The 16,542-nt window shown below is 33.8% G+C and overlaps 1 protein-coding gene across 2 annotated transcripts in view; it reads right to left on the bottom strand.

The window, feature by feature from the left end:
* Positions 1 to 16,542, bottom strand: part of EXOC6 (exocyst complex component 6) — a 167,726-nt gene that overhangs the window by 65,175 nt on the left and 86,009 nt on the right. The gene's annotated exons all lie outside the window — the stretch shown is intronic.

The raw sequence follows: 16,542 nt of genomic DNA on the forward strand, positions 1-16,542 counted from the left end.
CCTCCTCCCAAATCTTAGTGACTTAAAATAACAAGCATTTTATTATGTTCATAGGTTCTATGTGTTACAAATACAAACAGGGAATAGTGGGGATGACTCTGCTTCACTGTATCTGGGACCTCAGCTGTGAACGAGACTCAACAGCTGGAGATTAGAATCATCTGGAGGTTTCTCCACTCACATGTCTGGCACCTGGGGTGGGTAGCCTCTCCATGCACCTTGGCTTCCTCACAGCATGGTGGCTACAGGGTACCTGGACTTCTTACATGGCAGCTGAAGCCTCTGAGTATGTGTTCCATGCTTGCAATTAGGTGGAAGTGACATTGCCTTTTTTGTCCTGGCCTCAGAGTTTCACAACTTTATTTTCACTATATTATATTGGTTAAAGCAGTCATCAACCTGCCCAGATTCAAGGGGAGGGGACATAGATTTCCACTTCTCACTTAGAGAAGTGTCGAGGAATCCATGGCCATTTAAAAAAATCACTATCCTGCTAATAATGAACAATGGAGAAATGACCCATAAAGAATACAAGCCAGAAGTTTGAGAAAATAGGAAGGGATTTGATTTCCACTATTTCATTTATCTTTATATCTTGAGCAAATACTTAATTTTTATAAATCCTGGTTTTTCTCATCTGTGAAAAGAGAACCATCACTATCTCAGAGGGCTGTTTTGAGCTTTTGAGCATTACACAAACTTTTATAATTAACGTAAAGTACTCTAACAGTACTAAGCACCCAGTAAGTGCTCAAAAAAATATTCATTTCCTTACACCCACTAGTGTTGGGTACCTAGCAATGCTCAATAAATGTTTACTTAGTGAACTGTAAGAAAACAATCAGTATGTCAGAATTCCAAGCCATCCGATTTGCCCAAATTAGCTTACCTTCCTGTAGTTATTTGCATGTAAGGGCGAAAAAAATTGGGTATTAAACATTCACAGAATGTTTTTTTAAAACATGAAACAGTAGTGAAAAGGGGATCAAATTGAATGTGCATTAGACATGGCAGTAATATATGTCTCTTTAACCTCCCTAACAGAATCAGGGGCAGATACCTAAGTTGGCAAATGCTTATGGCCATCACACCCCCTAATGATAACGCTTATTTGCCAATTTCTCAAAGAAATATAAAAATGTATATTTATCACTTTGTATTTTGCCCCAGTGTGCATCATCAGTCCCTTCTATTTCACTACCTTTACTAGATCTAAGCAGATGAATATAGGTCACTATAGAAATGAAGTTAGACTGCAATTCCAGAAGGCAACCAGATAAGGTAGGCCTAAAGATCAGAACCATATACTTATCCCATAATATTTAACCTACTTCCCTTCTATGACCAGGCAAAGAAACTTTGGAGTCTAGTTGCTTTCTCTCTACTAAATTCTCTAGCTGCACTCAGGCTGCTTTATATGGTTTCTCTTGCTTTTCTGGGTTGCCTCTAATGTAAGCAGGAAGGTAAAGAGATGCCTCTCCTACAAACTCACAGAACTAAAATACTTTGGTGAAATTTAAGATGTCTTAAAAAAATAACTATTCTTTTACGATTCTAATTTAAATCCATTTTTAAAATGAATGCTATATTTAATTCTTCCTTTTTACTATATTGAATTTTGTTAGAAAGAAGAGTTATTTCAGATTTTCTTGAACTTTTAAAATAAGTATGGGACAATTAAAACATTAACCAAAAATTGAGAGAGGGAGAGGGACCAAATACCTAAAAATTTTGAAGTGATAAAACAAACACTGTATTATTTATCTGGAGGAAGAAAAATTATAAAAACGATGATGATGAAACCATTCACATTATAGTCAAATGAAGTCATTAAAATTATATGCTTTCTGGATAGTGATTCAAAAGTCACTAATTTTCTGAAAAGGAACCAAGCAAAATAAAGAGAAAAACAACAATTTATTAATTTTTGTTAGAGCACTGCTGATTAATCTACTTTCCTGAGATGACACCAAGAACAGGTTCCACCTTTCCCATAAACTATCCAGGGTAAGGTAACTTTCCACAACATATTAAACAAAATTTTGGGGAAGGGTAGTTTATATTTTTGAAGTTTATTGACATTTTCCATAGGCTATAATAGTAATCAAAGAAATCTAAGGGAATCAGTGGCTATGCTGTGTGAAAAAAATTTCAGACAGCCTTTCTAGGCAGAAAAATATTTTGAAGTCAACACTTGAAAGATCTTTGCTAAGGATTCTGCTTATTTTATAATCCAGACAAATATAATCATTAGAAAAAAATATGTGCATGAACTGTATGAACTGACTCACTACATTCTCTTTTTAAAGAAATTGGAACAAAAAGACAAAACATTTCAATCTAACTTTTCCTATATTCATATACAAAGGTACATTTCTAAGGTACGTATACAAAGAAATTTCTAAAAAAGATTTTGAACTATAATTTAGAGACGGTTAAGAAATTAGTTTGGAATTCTTGAGTTCTACTAAAGTTGAAACCAAATACTCTCAATCCTTATGACCTCATCAGAAAGTCAGAAACATATGAACTAAGTCCTAAATTAAATGTTTAAAGGTTCAGTTTATAAACAAAGCAATTAATTCTTCCTTCATTAAAAACAAACAAAAAACAGTGCCCTCTGGAGGCAGAAATGTATCTAGCATAACTGGATTACTTTACTAATATGTTTAAGAATTAAATGATGCTGTAATATTAGTGGTTCTCAACCACAGGTGTGCAACAGAACCACCTAAGAAACTTTAAAAAAAAAAATACACATGCACAAACTTCACCCTAAACCTCCTAGACCATGAGCATTTGTCTTTTAAATAAAAGCTAACTAGTAACAGCTAAACATTTTAGTAAACATCTATGATTTACTGTCTATTATCAATTCCGCCTTCTTAGGACAGCCCCCAAACACATTTTGGAAACCCACTCTGCCCCCATTCACAGCTCCATTTGGTCTGCATAAAATACCACCTATACCTAGTTCCAAGGATGGATCCTGATGAGATCAATTAGCAATTATCATTATCTTATCCTAAGGAGTTCCATAGCACCTAGTGGAAAATATGCCCTCTTCCTTCAGATGACAGTGCATGAGGATATGAGGTTTGACACTGTGACCAAGCAGCCATTCTGTGGCTAGAAGGAGAGCGTCTATAGCTGCTCGGCCACCATGTGTAGTCTAAAGATGAGGTCAAAATTATATAAAGCAGAGATGAAAGATGGAGGAACTCTGGGTCCTTGGTGACATCTCAGCCGTTGGTTTCAGCCTCACATGAAATCTGCCCTATTCTTGGACTTTCCAATTACACTATAATAATTTTCCTTTATTATTTAAGACATTTTAATTTGTTTTTTTCTATCAATTCTTGTCAATTGGCCTTGATTAATATAAGTATGCTAATGGCCTTGATTAATATAAGTGTCTTAGTTGAAACATTTTATTGAACAGTCTAGAAAAAAGGTTACATTTAATATTACTCACTTGGAGCAAGGGGAACATTTCTGACATTTTTCTGAGCATTAAAAATCTAAGTGGGAGATGAAGTTGGAACTGTCAAAACTAAGGTATACTCTAGCTAATTTCTTCCTACTCTAATTCAAGAAATAATGCTTCAATTATCTACTATCTTGATCTAGGAATTTCTAAAGGTAATAACATACAGCATCCAACTCATTACCCAGTGTCACTGTTGACACTATAGACAGAGCAGGGAAAATTAAACACAGGAACCTACTAATTTGTTATGCTAGGGTAATGGGTGTGATAGGAGCAATTAAAAAGAAATAAATTGAAGATTAACTCCAGATTTTCCAGTAAAAGAGGCAAGAAAAATGGTGGTACAGTAGTCCCTGCTAATTGGTGGTCTCCCTATTCCAAGATCCCCCTCAGTGGATGTCTGAAAGCATGGAGAGTACAGAACCCTATATATATTGTTTTTAGTATATACGTGCATGTGCGTGTGTGCATGTGCGTACGTATGTACATACATACATATATACATACATACATACATACATACATACATACATACATACATTTTTCACTTAAAGGAAGCATTTTACAGCTTCTTTTTGGCAGATCTGAACTGCAAGCATCACTATTCTTGTGCTTTGGGGCCATTACTAACTAAAATAAAGGTACTTGAATACAAGCACTGTGATTATGTAAGAGACAACCGATCTGATAACCAAGTGAGCTACTAAGTGACAAACAGGAGCATAGTGTACACAGTGTGGAGACGCTGGACAAAGGGATGATTCATGTCCCAGATGGGATGGAAGGGGATGGCATAAGACTTCATCGTGTTATTCAGGACAATGTGCAATTTGAAATGTATAAATTGTTCATTTCTGGAATTTTCCATTTAATATTTTTGGACCAGGGTTGACCGAGGATAACCAAAATCACCGAAAGCAAAACCGAGGATAAGGGAGAATTACTGCACCACCATAAAAAAGTAGATAGGAAGAGAAGCCAATTTAAGAATTACAATTTTTTATTTAGCTACTTTAGACATCAGTGTGACAATCAAGAAAAGTTGTTTTATGTTTGGTACATAAAACCAATCAAAACATAAAAGAAATTTCCTTGCTTATGCTTCAAATTAATTTAGTGAAATGGCTACTTTTCACAAGATTTTTTCATTATATTACTGTGATTCAAAAAAAAAAAGTTGTAGGTTTTAGGATATATGCTATGTCTTATACAAATATCCAAATGCCTTCAGGTCCAGGCAGGTAACATGAATGAGTATGGCAGGCAAGATGATTGTGGCAGGCAGGATGATTGTAAAGCATAAATCTCATCTAAAGATATTCAAATTCAAAATGCTACAAAACCAAATCAAATTATTACATACTGTAGTTGTTTATTTGCAGTTATCTGCCCTTTTAGATTAAAAAACCCTACTGCTTAAGAACCAATCCACATCTTTTCCTCAGCAACTAGCACAGAACGATAGAAATATATTTCTGCTCAAAAAACATCATTTAATGTATCCTCCCAGGCCAAAACTATCAGTATAAAAAAAAAGTTCCAACCAATTATTACTTTGTTCACAGAAATGTCTTTTGAAATAATCAAAGCTTTACTTTAGACAAAACAAAATATTTCATTTATTGCTCCCGATCAAAGTAGCCTGTCCTAGAAAACCTAAATCCCTCATACAGCCACTTGTTAGCTCACCACTTCTAGTGATACACAGGAAAAGGCAATATAGATTTTGAGCTACAATCAGTCTAGAATAATTTAAAATCCAGCTTCTGGATTATCTAGGATTGCTGTAGGTCATTATGAATTGAACAATTTTCTAATTTTCAAATTACCTAAATTACCTCCTTTTCCTTTTTATAAGGTGGGTGCTACATTTTAATCTTTCCAGTTTTCAGGGGCTTTTGTACCTCACAAGGGTTAAAGAATGGCTAGGGGCTTTATAATAGCATCTGCCTCTTCTTAGGTAATCTAGGTTGTTGTCTCAGGTTTGCAAATCACCTGATATAAATAGCTTTTTGAAGTATTTGACCATCTCCTTTCCTATTCTATTTCTGCTTTCTATCACCTTTAAAAGAGATACTTGTTATAATTGACTACTGATGATAAATTACAGAAAAACAGAAAGCTGAACACTTTCATGTATCCATGGGGGTTGAGGTAGTCTATAAATTTTGTTGATTTTTTTTCTTATAGAACTGAAAAACGCTTTTGCTTTTTCTGTTAGTTTTTATGTTTTGGCAAAGTAGCACCACTATTAGTCACTTTTACGTATAATTGACCTAATTATTCATACTATTAAAAGTATTTAAGTTTTTGCTTTTCTCTGATCTACCTTTCAGGATTTTATGTAATTCAAATGTATTTCATCAGCTGCTAGCATAAAACTTGTTTTATGCAGTCTCTCTAATAGGGGAAGATAAGAAGAGAAACTGGTATTAACAGGTAATAAAATAAATGTTACAAGTATTGCTTTTAAAAAATGACCATCATTCTCCACACCCTAGTTATTTTCTAACATGCTGATTATATAATTATTACTATCACACTCTTATTATTCCTGTTTCCCTTTACACTTTCCCTCCATCTTTTTTAACTCAACTCCCAGAGAACAAAAAAATTCATCTATCTATCCCCTATAGTTTCAATTAATAAAGTAGTTACTCAAATTTTACAAAATGACAATCAAGTGGCACAATAAGAAATAGTACAAAGGAACACCACCAATAACACAAAAAACTATACACAAAGCATATAAGTAATCAGAAGGTGAAATGTAATTAATCAGTCAATAGTGCTAGCACTGCAATAATAAATCAACTTTATAATGTAAAACAATTTAAAAATTATAATTTGAATGGGAAATTTAAAAAATTTAAAAAATTTAGAAAATTTAAATAATTTAAAAAATTCCTAAAACCTTTCTAATACCTTACTAGTTTTAAATGTATATCAGTCTACAAATTTATCTTTATTACTAAAAATTAAATAAACATAAATTTATTTTACTCATACTGTTACACTTCAGTTATTTGAGTCGCATATGTAGTCAATAATCAGGAAGGAAGCCAAAAATGTCTCTGAGTAGCCAGAAGTGATATTATACTTCACATGCCGAAAAATAAGTTGTAGTAAATCCTATGATAGAATACTATACTAAATTGAAAAAAAAAAAAAACCATTTACATGTAACAACACAAATGAAATATCACAAATTATGTTGAAAGTTACACATACAAAAAGATGCACTCTTATGATTCCATATAAAGATGACAAAACAGACAAAACTAATCAGTACTGTTTAAAGTCAGTACTGAGAGAAAGAAAAGCTAATGACTGGGAAGAGGCCTAAGGGAGGCTTCTATAACGCTACCAATGCTTTTTTTTCTTCACCTCATAATTACATAGGTAAGTTCACTTTTTTTTTTCAATTTAAACAGAATTTACTTTTTAGAGCAAGTTCACAGCAAAACTTAGAGAAAGATACAGAGATATCCCATATACCACCCTGCCAGCCCCATTTGCCAGTCTCCTCCACTATCAAAATGATCCACCAGAGTGGTACATTTGTTACAATCAATGAACCTACATCTTTATCACCCAAAGTCCATAGAACCACTAGGGTTCACTCTTGGTATTATACATCCTATGGGTTGGACAAATAAATGTATGATATGTATCCACCATTATAGTATCATACAAAGTAGTTTTCACTGCCCTAAAAATCCCCTGTGCTCTATCTATCCATCCCTCCCTATCTATGACCCCCAGTGCATGGCTTCATGTTTTGCCTTTTCCTGATTATCACATACTTGGAATCATATGATATGTAGCCTTTCGGATTGGCTTCTTTCACTTAGTAACGTATCATTTAAAGTCCTTCTCCTTTTCATGGCTTTATAGTTCATTGCTTTTTAGTGCTAAATAACATTCCATTGTCTAAATGTACCAGTTTTTCCATTTACTTAACTGAGGGACATCTTGATTGTTTACAAGTTTTGGCAATTAAGATTAAAGATGTCATAAAATTATATGTGTAGATTTTTGTGTGGACATAAGTTTTCAGCTCACCTGGGTATATAACAAGGAGTGTAAATGCTAGATCACATGGTAAGAGTACGTTTAGTTTTGTATGAAATTGTTAAACTGTCTTCCAAAGTGGCCGTAACATTTACATTCCTACCAGCAATGAATGAGAATTCCTGTCACTCCATATCCTTGTGAGCATTTGGTGGTGGCAGTATTTTTGATTTTGGCCATTCTAAGAGATATGCAGTGGTATTTCACTGTTAATTTGCAATTCCCTAATAATATATGATGAGAAGCATTTTTTCATATACATATTTGCTACCTGTATATCTTCTTTGGTGAGGTCATCTGTTCAGGCCTTTTGCCCATTTTTTAATCAAGTTGTCCATTTTCTTATTGTTGGATTTTAAGAGTTCTTTATATGCATAAAACATATAAACATATATGTACATATGTAAACATATATTTACATATATATGTATATATACAAAATCAGTAAAAAACTGGTATGTCGTTTGCAAATATTTCCTCCCAGAATGTGGCTTGTTTTCTCATTCTGATGATGTCTTTTGCAGAACATAAGTTTTTAATTTTAACAATGTCCAGTTGATCAATTATTTCTTTCCTGGATCATGATTTTGATATGGTATCTAAAAAGTCATTGCCACCCAAGGTCATACAGATATTCTCTAACGTTAACTTTTAGGAGTTTTATAATTTTTCATTTTACATCTAGATCTCTGATCCACTTTGAGTTAATATTTGTAACTGGTGTAAGGTCTGCATCTAGATTCATTTCTTTGCATGTGAATAACCATTTATCCCAGCACCATTTGTTGAAAAGACTATCTTTGTTCCATTGTATTGCCTTTACTGTTTTATCAAAGATCAGTTGAATATATTTATGTGGGTCTGTTTCTGGGCTTTCTATTCTGTTCCATTGATCCATGTGTCTATTTTTTGACCGATACCACATTGTCTTTATAATAAATCTTAAAGTCAGATATTATCTGTCCTCTAACTTTGTTCTTCTCCTTCCATACTGTGTTGGCTATTTTGGAGCTTTTGCCTCTCCATATAAACCTTAGAATCAGTCTGTCAATGTCCACAAGACAACTTGCTGAGATTTTGAGGAGGAATGCCTGAAATCTAAAGATCAAGTTGGAAAGAACTAACATTTTGACGATACTGAGTCTTTCTATCCATGAATATGGAATCTCTCCATTTATTTAGCTCTTCTTTGATTTCTTTGATCAGAGTTTTATAGCTTTCCTCATAAAATTCATGTATTTTCTTAGACATCTACTTGAGGTTTCAATTTTGGTGGTGCTAATGTAAATATAACATAATGTAATGTAAATGAGATTGTATTTTTTTATTTCAAATATCACTTGTTTGCTGCTGGCTGTTATGGACATTGTGAGAAGGTGGCCATCTGAAATCCAGAAAGAAAGTCTTCACAAGAAACCAACTATGCTAGCACCTGATCCTGGACTTCTAGCCTCTAGAACTATGAGAAAATTAACTTCTGTTGTTTAAGCCATTTAATCTCTAGTATTTTGTTATGGAAACCTAAGTAGACTAATATAGATATTGGTACTGAGAGTGGAGTGCTATTGTAACAAATACCTAAAATTAGGGAAACAGCTTTGGATCTGGATAATGGGTAGAGGCTGGAGAATTTTTGAGGTGCATACCAGAAATATGAATGTATTAAGGGCAATGCTGGTGAGGTCTCAGGTGGAAATGAAGAACATGTTATTGGAACCTGGAAGAAAGGAGATCCTTGTTACAAAGTGTAAAAAAGTACGCCTAAATGATGTGAATGTTCTAGTGTTTTGTAGAAGATAAAACTTGTGAACACTGAAATTGGATATTTAGCTGAGGAGATTTCTAAGCAAAGTGTTGAAGGAGCAGCTTGATTCCTACTGACTGCTTACAGTAAAATGAGAGAAGAGAAAAATGAATTAAATAAGGAATTGTTAAGCAAAAAGGAATCAGAACTTAAAGGTTTGAAAAATTCTCAACTTGTCCATGTTACAAAAAATTAGAAAGCATGTTAGCAAAAGAATACTAAGGATGTGGCTGAACTATCACTTGATAAAGAAATTTTGGGATTATACCAGCAGAAACACTGACAGTTTGAATTGAAGAAGACAGAGATAGGACAAAGTAAGTCTGTTGAACTTCTTAGATCCTACAGGACCAGACCACAGAGCTAATGACAACTATGTGCTATTCCTTCAAGGAAAGAAAAGAACCATCCCTAAAGTAATTCCGAGATCATCAGGGTTGCCTCCTTGGTTCAAAAACTGAGGCATTGTCTCAGTTTCAACAAGTCAGAAGGCAGCCACCCTGGGAGTGGGAGCCCTCTAAGGCAGAGATGCAGAGGTGCAACCCCACCCCAGGAGACTAGAAGGTGAAACAACAAATGAAAGAGGATTAGTCTTGAGCTTTAAAATCTAATGAAATTTGCCTTGTTAAGTTTTAGACTTGATTGGAACTCATCATCTCTTCCTTCTTTCTCATTTCCCCCTTTTAGAATGAGACTATGTACCCTATGCCTGTTCCACCATTCTATTTCGGAAGCACATAACTTGTCCGGTTTCACAGGGTCACAGCTGAAGACAAATTTTGCCTCGGGATTAATTATACCTGGAATCTCACCCACATATTAGATGATATTTGCATGAAATTTTGGACATGAGACCTTTGAGTTAATGTTGGAACAAGTTAAGATTCTGGGGGTTCTTGGGATTAAATAAGTGTATCTTGAATGCAAAGACATGAATTTTGGGGGCTAGGATCAGAATGTTATAGATTGAATTGTATCCCTCTAAAATTCAAATGTTGAAGCCCTAACACTCAATGTGATAGTATTTGGAGATGAAAACTTTGAAAGATAATTAGATTTAGAAGAGGTTATGAGGATGAGGATCCTCAAGATGTGATTAGCGCCCATATAAAAAGAGAAAGACATCAGAGCTTCTCTCTCTGCCACATGAGGACACAACAAGAAGGTGGCCATCCATAAACCAGGAAGATAGTTCTCACCAGAACCCTACCATGGTGGTACTCTGATCTCAAATTTCCAGCAACCAGAACTGTGGGAAAATTAATTTTTGCTGTTTAAGCAACTCAGTCTATGGCATTTTTTTAAATGGTAGCCCGAGTTGATTAATGCACTGGTAAATAAGAATGCTATTGACTTTTGTACATTAACCTTGTATCTGAAACCTTGCCATAGTTGCTAATTAGTTCCAGGAGTTGATTTTTAAAAATTATTCTTTTGGATCTTCTACATAACATGATCATGTTATCTGCAAACAAAGATGGTTTTATTTTTCCCTTCCCAATCAGTATATCATTTATTTCCTTTTCTTGTCTTTTTCTATTATAAAGCTGAAAAGGAATGGTGAAAAGGGACCTCCTTGCCTTGTTCTAGATCTTAGTGGAAAAGCTCCAACACTAAATATGATGTTAGTAGTAGATTTTTTGTAGATATTCTTTATCAGGGTGAGGGAGTTCCTGTCTATTCCTTGGTTTATTGAGTGTTTTTATCATGAATGGGTGTTGAATTTTGTCAAATGTTTTTCTTATATCTATTGATAGAATGTAATCTTTCTTTTTCAGCTTGTTGATGTAATAAATTATATTAACTGATTTTTAAATGATGAACCAGTCTTGCATACCTGGGATAAACCCCATTGGTCATAACATAGAATTCCTTTTGTAAATTGTCGCAGATTCGATTTGATAATATTTTGTTGAGGATTTTTGCATCTATGATCATGAGGGATATTGGCCTGTAGTTTTCTTATCTTTGTCTGGTTTTCGTATTAGGGTAATGCTGGCCTTGTAGAATGAATTCAAAAGTACTCCCTCTGCTTCTACCTGAAAGAGGCTAGAGACCTGGTACAATTGCTTTGTTAAATGTTTAATAGAATTCACCAGTGAACCCACATGGGCCTGGTGTTTTCTGTTTTGGAAGATTATTAATTATTGATACAAAGATGTAGGTCTATTCAGATTATCTATTTCTTCTTGTATGAGTTGGCAGATTGTGTCTTTCAAGGAATCGGTTCATTTCATCTAGGTTATCAAATCCATGGGCAGAGTTAGTAACACTTTTGTTCCTTGATCCATATGTTAATTAGAAGTGTGCTGTTTAATGTACAAATATTTTGGAATTTTCCAGCTTTGTTGTGTAATTGATCTCTTGTTTAATTTCACTGAAGTCTGAGAGCACTCTATGGTATCTATTCTTTTAAATTTGTTAAGATGTGTTTCATGCCCCAGAATGGGGTCTTTCTTGGTTAATGTGCCATTTGAGCTTAAGAAAGTATGTTCTGTTATTGTTGAAAGAGTCTATAGATGTTGACTAGATCCAGCTGATGAAAGGTATTGAGTTCAATTATGTCTTTATTGAGTTTCTGTCTGCTGGATCTGTCTGTTTCTAATAAAGGGGTTCTGAAGTCTGCAACTAAACAGTGGATTCATCCGTATCTCCTTGAAGTTCTATTAGTTTTTGCTTCATGTATTTGACTTTCTGTTGTCAGGCACATGCACATTAAAAATTGTTATATCTTCTTGGAGAACTGACCCCTTTTTCATTATGTAATGCCCTTCTCTTTATCCCTGATAACTCTGTTCTGAAGTCTGCTCTGCCTGAAATAGAGCCTCTCCCACTTTTTTGATTAATGTTAACATGGAATATCTTTCTCCATCACTTACTTTTAATCTTTATATTAAAACTGGGTTTTTGAAACAACATATAGTTGGATATTGTTTTATTGATCTGCTCTGACAACCTGTCCTTTAACTGGTGTTTTTAGACCATTGATGTTTAAAGTAATTATTGATATACTGAATTAATATCTTCCATGTTTGTTAATGTTTTCTATTTGTTGCACTTGTTCTTTGTTCCTATTTTTGGGTTCTACTCTTTTTCTGCCTTTTGTGATAACTGAGCATGTGTATGATTCCATTTTCTTTCCTTTCTTAGCATATCAATTATACTTCTTTACATTTTTCAGTGGTTACCCTAGACTTTCTAATATATATTTATAATTATTCCAAGTCCATTTCCAAATAACATACCATTTCATGGGTAGAAAGAGTATCTTGTAATAACAAAATAATACTAATTCCTCCCTCCCAAGCCTTGTGTCATTGCTGTCATTAATTTCTTAGACATATATAAGCATATATATGTGAAAGCATACATAGTAGAATACATTGTTGCTATTATTTTGAACACATCATAATCTATTAGATGAATTAAGAAAGATAAAAGTTATTTTACCTTCTCTGATACTTTCTCCAGTGCCCTTCCTTTCTTTGTGTAGATCCAAGTTTCTGACCTATATCATTTTCTTTATCTCTGAAAAAAGTTCTTTTAATATTTCTTGCAAGGCAGATCTACTGGGAATAAATTTCCTCAATTTTTGTTTGTTGAGAAAGTATATTCCTCCTTCACTTTTGAAGGGTAATTTCACAGGACATAAAATTCTAGGTTGGTGGGTGTTTTTCTCTTGACACTTTAAGTATTTCATTCTATTCTCTTCTCGCTTACATGGTTAACGAAGACAAGTCAGATATAATTCTTATCTTTGTTATTCTAGGTATCTTTTCCTAAGGCTTCTTTCAGGATTTTATCTTTAATTTTCTGCAGTTTTTATATGGTATGCCTACATGTAGCTATTTTGGCATCTATTCTGTGTTCTCTAAGCTTTCTGGATACATGGCTTAATGCCTGACATTAATTTGGAGAAATTTTCAGTCATTGCATCAAATATTGCTTCTGTTCCTTTCTCTCTTTTCTCCCCTAATATTCCCACTGCATGTATGCTGTACCTTTTGTAGCTGTCTCATAGTTCTTGGATATTCTGTATATATTTGTTTCAGTGCTTCTTTCCTGTTTTTCTGTTTTGGAAAAATAGTTCCTATTGACATATCCCCAAGCTCAGAGATTCTTTTCTCAGCTGTGTCCAGTATACTAAGTCCATCAAAGACATTCTTCATTTCTGTTAGTGTTTTTGATCTCTAGCATTTTCTTTATTCTTTCTTAGATTTTCCATTTCTCTGCTTACATTATGATCTGCTCTTTCATGTTTTCTACTTTATCCATTAAAGTCCTCGGTATATTAATCATAGTTTTTTTTTAATTCCTGGTCTGATGATTCCAATATCCCTGACATATCTGAATCTCATTTTGAATCTCATTCTAACACTCTATTCAAACTGCGTTTCTTCCTTTCAGTCTGGCTCCCTCTGAAGTTTTAACTTTCAGACTTATCCACACTGAGTCTTCAGCAATTCCTCAAGTACAGATTAGGTTTTCCTACCACAGGCAGTGGTTCCTGCAGAGGTTTCTGCTCCATTAAGTTGTAATTCTCTGTATCTGCCTGTCTCTCCAATTTTGGGGGCAGTAGTTTGCCCTATGATTGTACTTCTCTGACAAATTAAAGAAGAGTTGTTGATTTTTCAGTTTTCTCAATTTTTTACTTGTTAACATAGAGTGACAACTTCCAAGCTCTTTACCTGCCAGACTAGAAACCAAAGTCTGTGTTCACTTTTTAAAAATATATCGAGCTATATATATATATTTATAATCTGTTCACTTATAAGTTGTGCATATTTATATGTATATGTAATACTTTAATAAAAAAGACTTTTTTAAAAGTCCAAGTACCATGTCCTTCCTCCATAGGAAAACAATTTCAAGCCCTTAATCAAAGATAATTTACCACTGTCACATTAGCTATAATTCTAAAAAACCTTTGTTACGTAGTCAGTAACAGATTTAAAAATGGCAAACTAGAAAAAGAATCAGAAGCATATTTCTTCTTGGCACTTACAGTTGTAATAACTTCCAGGACTCAAAAGAAAAGGACTCTTCAGAGTGGCAGGTTGGAAAAGCTTCATCGAGCAAAGTTAAAGCGCTCTGATGCCAAAGAGAAAAAACTGGGTCATTTCTTTACTATACAGATTAAAAAGGGAATGGTATTCCCATTTTTCCCTCTATTCTGATGCAAATCTGTTCAGTTGGAAGTCTTATATTAATAGCTTCAAGTAGCTCTCAGTGTGGGTCCAGGTTAATTTCAAAAAGGCTGAGGTACTGCTTGAGGGCAGGAACTACTTAATTTACCTCTTTATCACTCACAGATTTAGCAAAATAAAAGGTACAAGCTAATAAGACAGTCTGTATATTTCATAAAATAAATAAATATGATATGAATCAAGCACTCTGTGTGTCATGTGATTTTTGGAGGGGAAACAAAAGGAGGTGTAGGTAAAAGGATCCTAGGAATATGTTTGGTAGAGTCACCGAACTGAAAAAATTAGGCTAAGAGGTTAACTAAACAATCCATGCTAATGTCTGTAATCAAGACTGTACTTTAACCAGCTCTTAGAAAGAGGCAACATGATTGACTATTCACTATGAATGGAAATTTCCCCATCTCCCTCAGTAATTCACTTTAATACTGATTTTACAATTCTTGATCTTGAATTGCTTCCTCATATCATAGTTACAACAAATTCCTCCTGAAATAGACCAAAGGTAGAACTGAAGAATACTTGACCTTCAGATACTGAGCTTGAAACAGCTCTTGTTCACCTATCATAAAACAAAAAGGGTTTCCTGAGTTCTATGTAAAAATAAAACAAAAGAACTAACAACAACAAAAAACAAGGGTGCTCTATGATTTATAAAGGCTGAACTTCATTTCCTGATTTCCAAGAAAACTCAAGAGGTATTATATGGCAATTGTAGTTTCAACTAAATAGCTAAACTTAAGGAATCGGTGGAATGATGGACCAATGCTAACATTTCTAAATGTTCCCTCCCAAAAGGCAGATTTTGAGAAGTACAGTTCCAATATCCCTTACTCTAAGAGCATCATGTTCCAGTATCTTTGGTTTTTTGAGTTATAACTAATGAGAAAATTGTGTGAAGATCCCTAGCTACACCAGAGGTCAAGGCAATTCATGTTTTAATCAGAGTACAGAGTAAGCCTATTAAATTTAACGTTAACAGTTAAATATGCTTACAACTCCAGTCCTTAGTACATCCCTTCTTGACAGTGTATGAGTAACACATGGACATAAGGACAGAGAGCAATAAAGAAAAAGAAGAATAACTGTATAAAATCTAATATAAAAGCAAAGAATCAATTTGTCCTTGGATAAGTATCCAAAAACGTGTGGAGTTTCCTCCTATGTTACGGTACTTATCACACCATATTGTCAAGTATCTTTTTATAGTTTTTTCTTCTATGAGCTTCTTGAGGGCAGGGATACATTTTTATATTCCAACACCTAGCAGAGTGCTCAGAACATAGATGATGTACAACAAATGAAACTGTGCTAAGCAACCCCTTTAATTTTCATAATAATTGTATAAGGTAGGTAATATATTGGTACTTTTATAAATAATAAAACTGGGAATCACTCAAATTAAAGAATGTGCCAAAGTCACATAGCAGTGCAACTCCAGAGTATACACCCTTAATTACCATACTATACTATCTGGATAAATGAACACCTGCTTTGTTCCGCTTCTGTCTCAGTTTTCAAAAAACTAATTTTATTTATCTGCTCACTCAGATATTATCTGCATTTGTGCCTTTTGTATCAGGATGACTACAGGAGCTCAATAATTACCAGAGAAATATAAGATGTGGGAGCCAGGCAGATGATTTTAGGAACTAAGCGTCATTTCTAAACTTTCAAAGTCTGGTTACTATTAACATTAATTAATTTATTTATAAATATAAGTATACTGAATTTTTTAATTATAAATAATTATACAAATTGGATAATTTATAATATAGCAAGAATAGAAAGATGAGAATTCTTTTTAATAGAAAACTTAGGGCTATGAGCTTAAACTGGCAAGCTTCTTTTACAGATAAAGGATCAGTAAGTAGTTTATATTAGTTTAGCAAAATATTCAATGCAAAAGGATTTATATTACTATATTATGCCGGTGTCGCACCTATATGACCCCAAGTCAATAAAATAAT

The sequence above is a fragment of the Pteropus alecto genome, unplaced genomic scaffold (genome assembly GCF_000325575.1).
Source record: "Pteropus alecto unplaced genomic scaffold, ASM32557v1 scaffold88, whole genome shotgun sequence".
Lineage (NCBI taxonomy): Eukaryota > Metazoa > Chordata > Mammalia > Chiroptera > Pteropodidae > Pteropus > Pteropus alecto.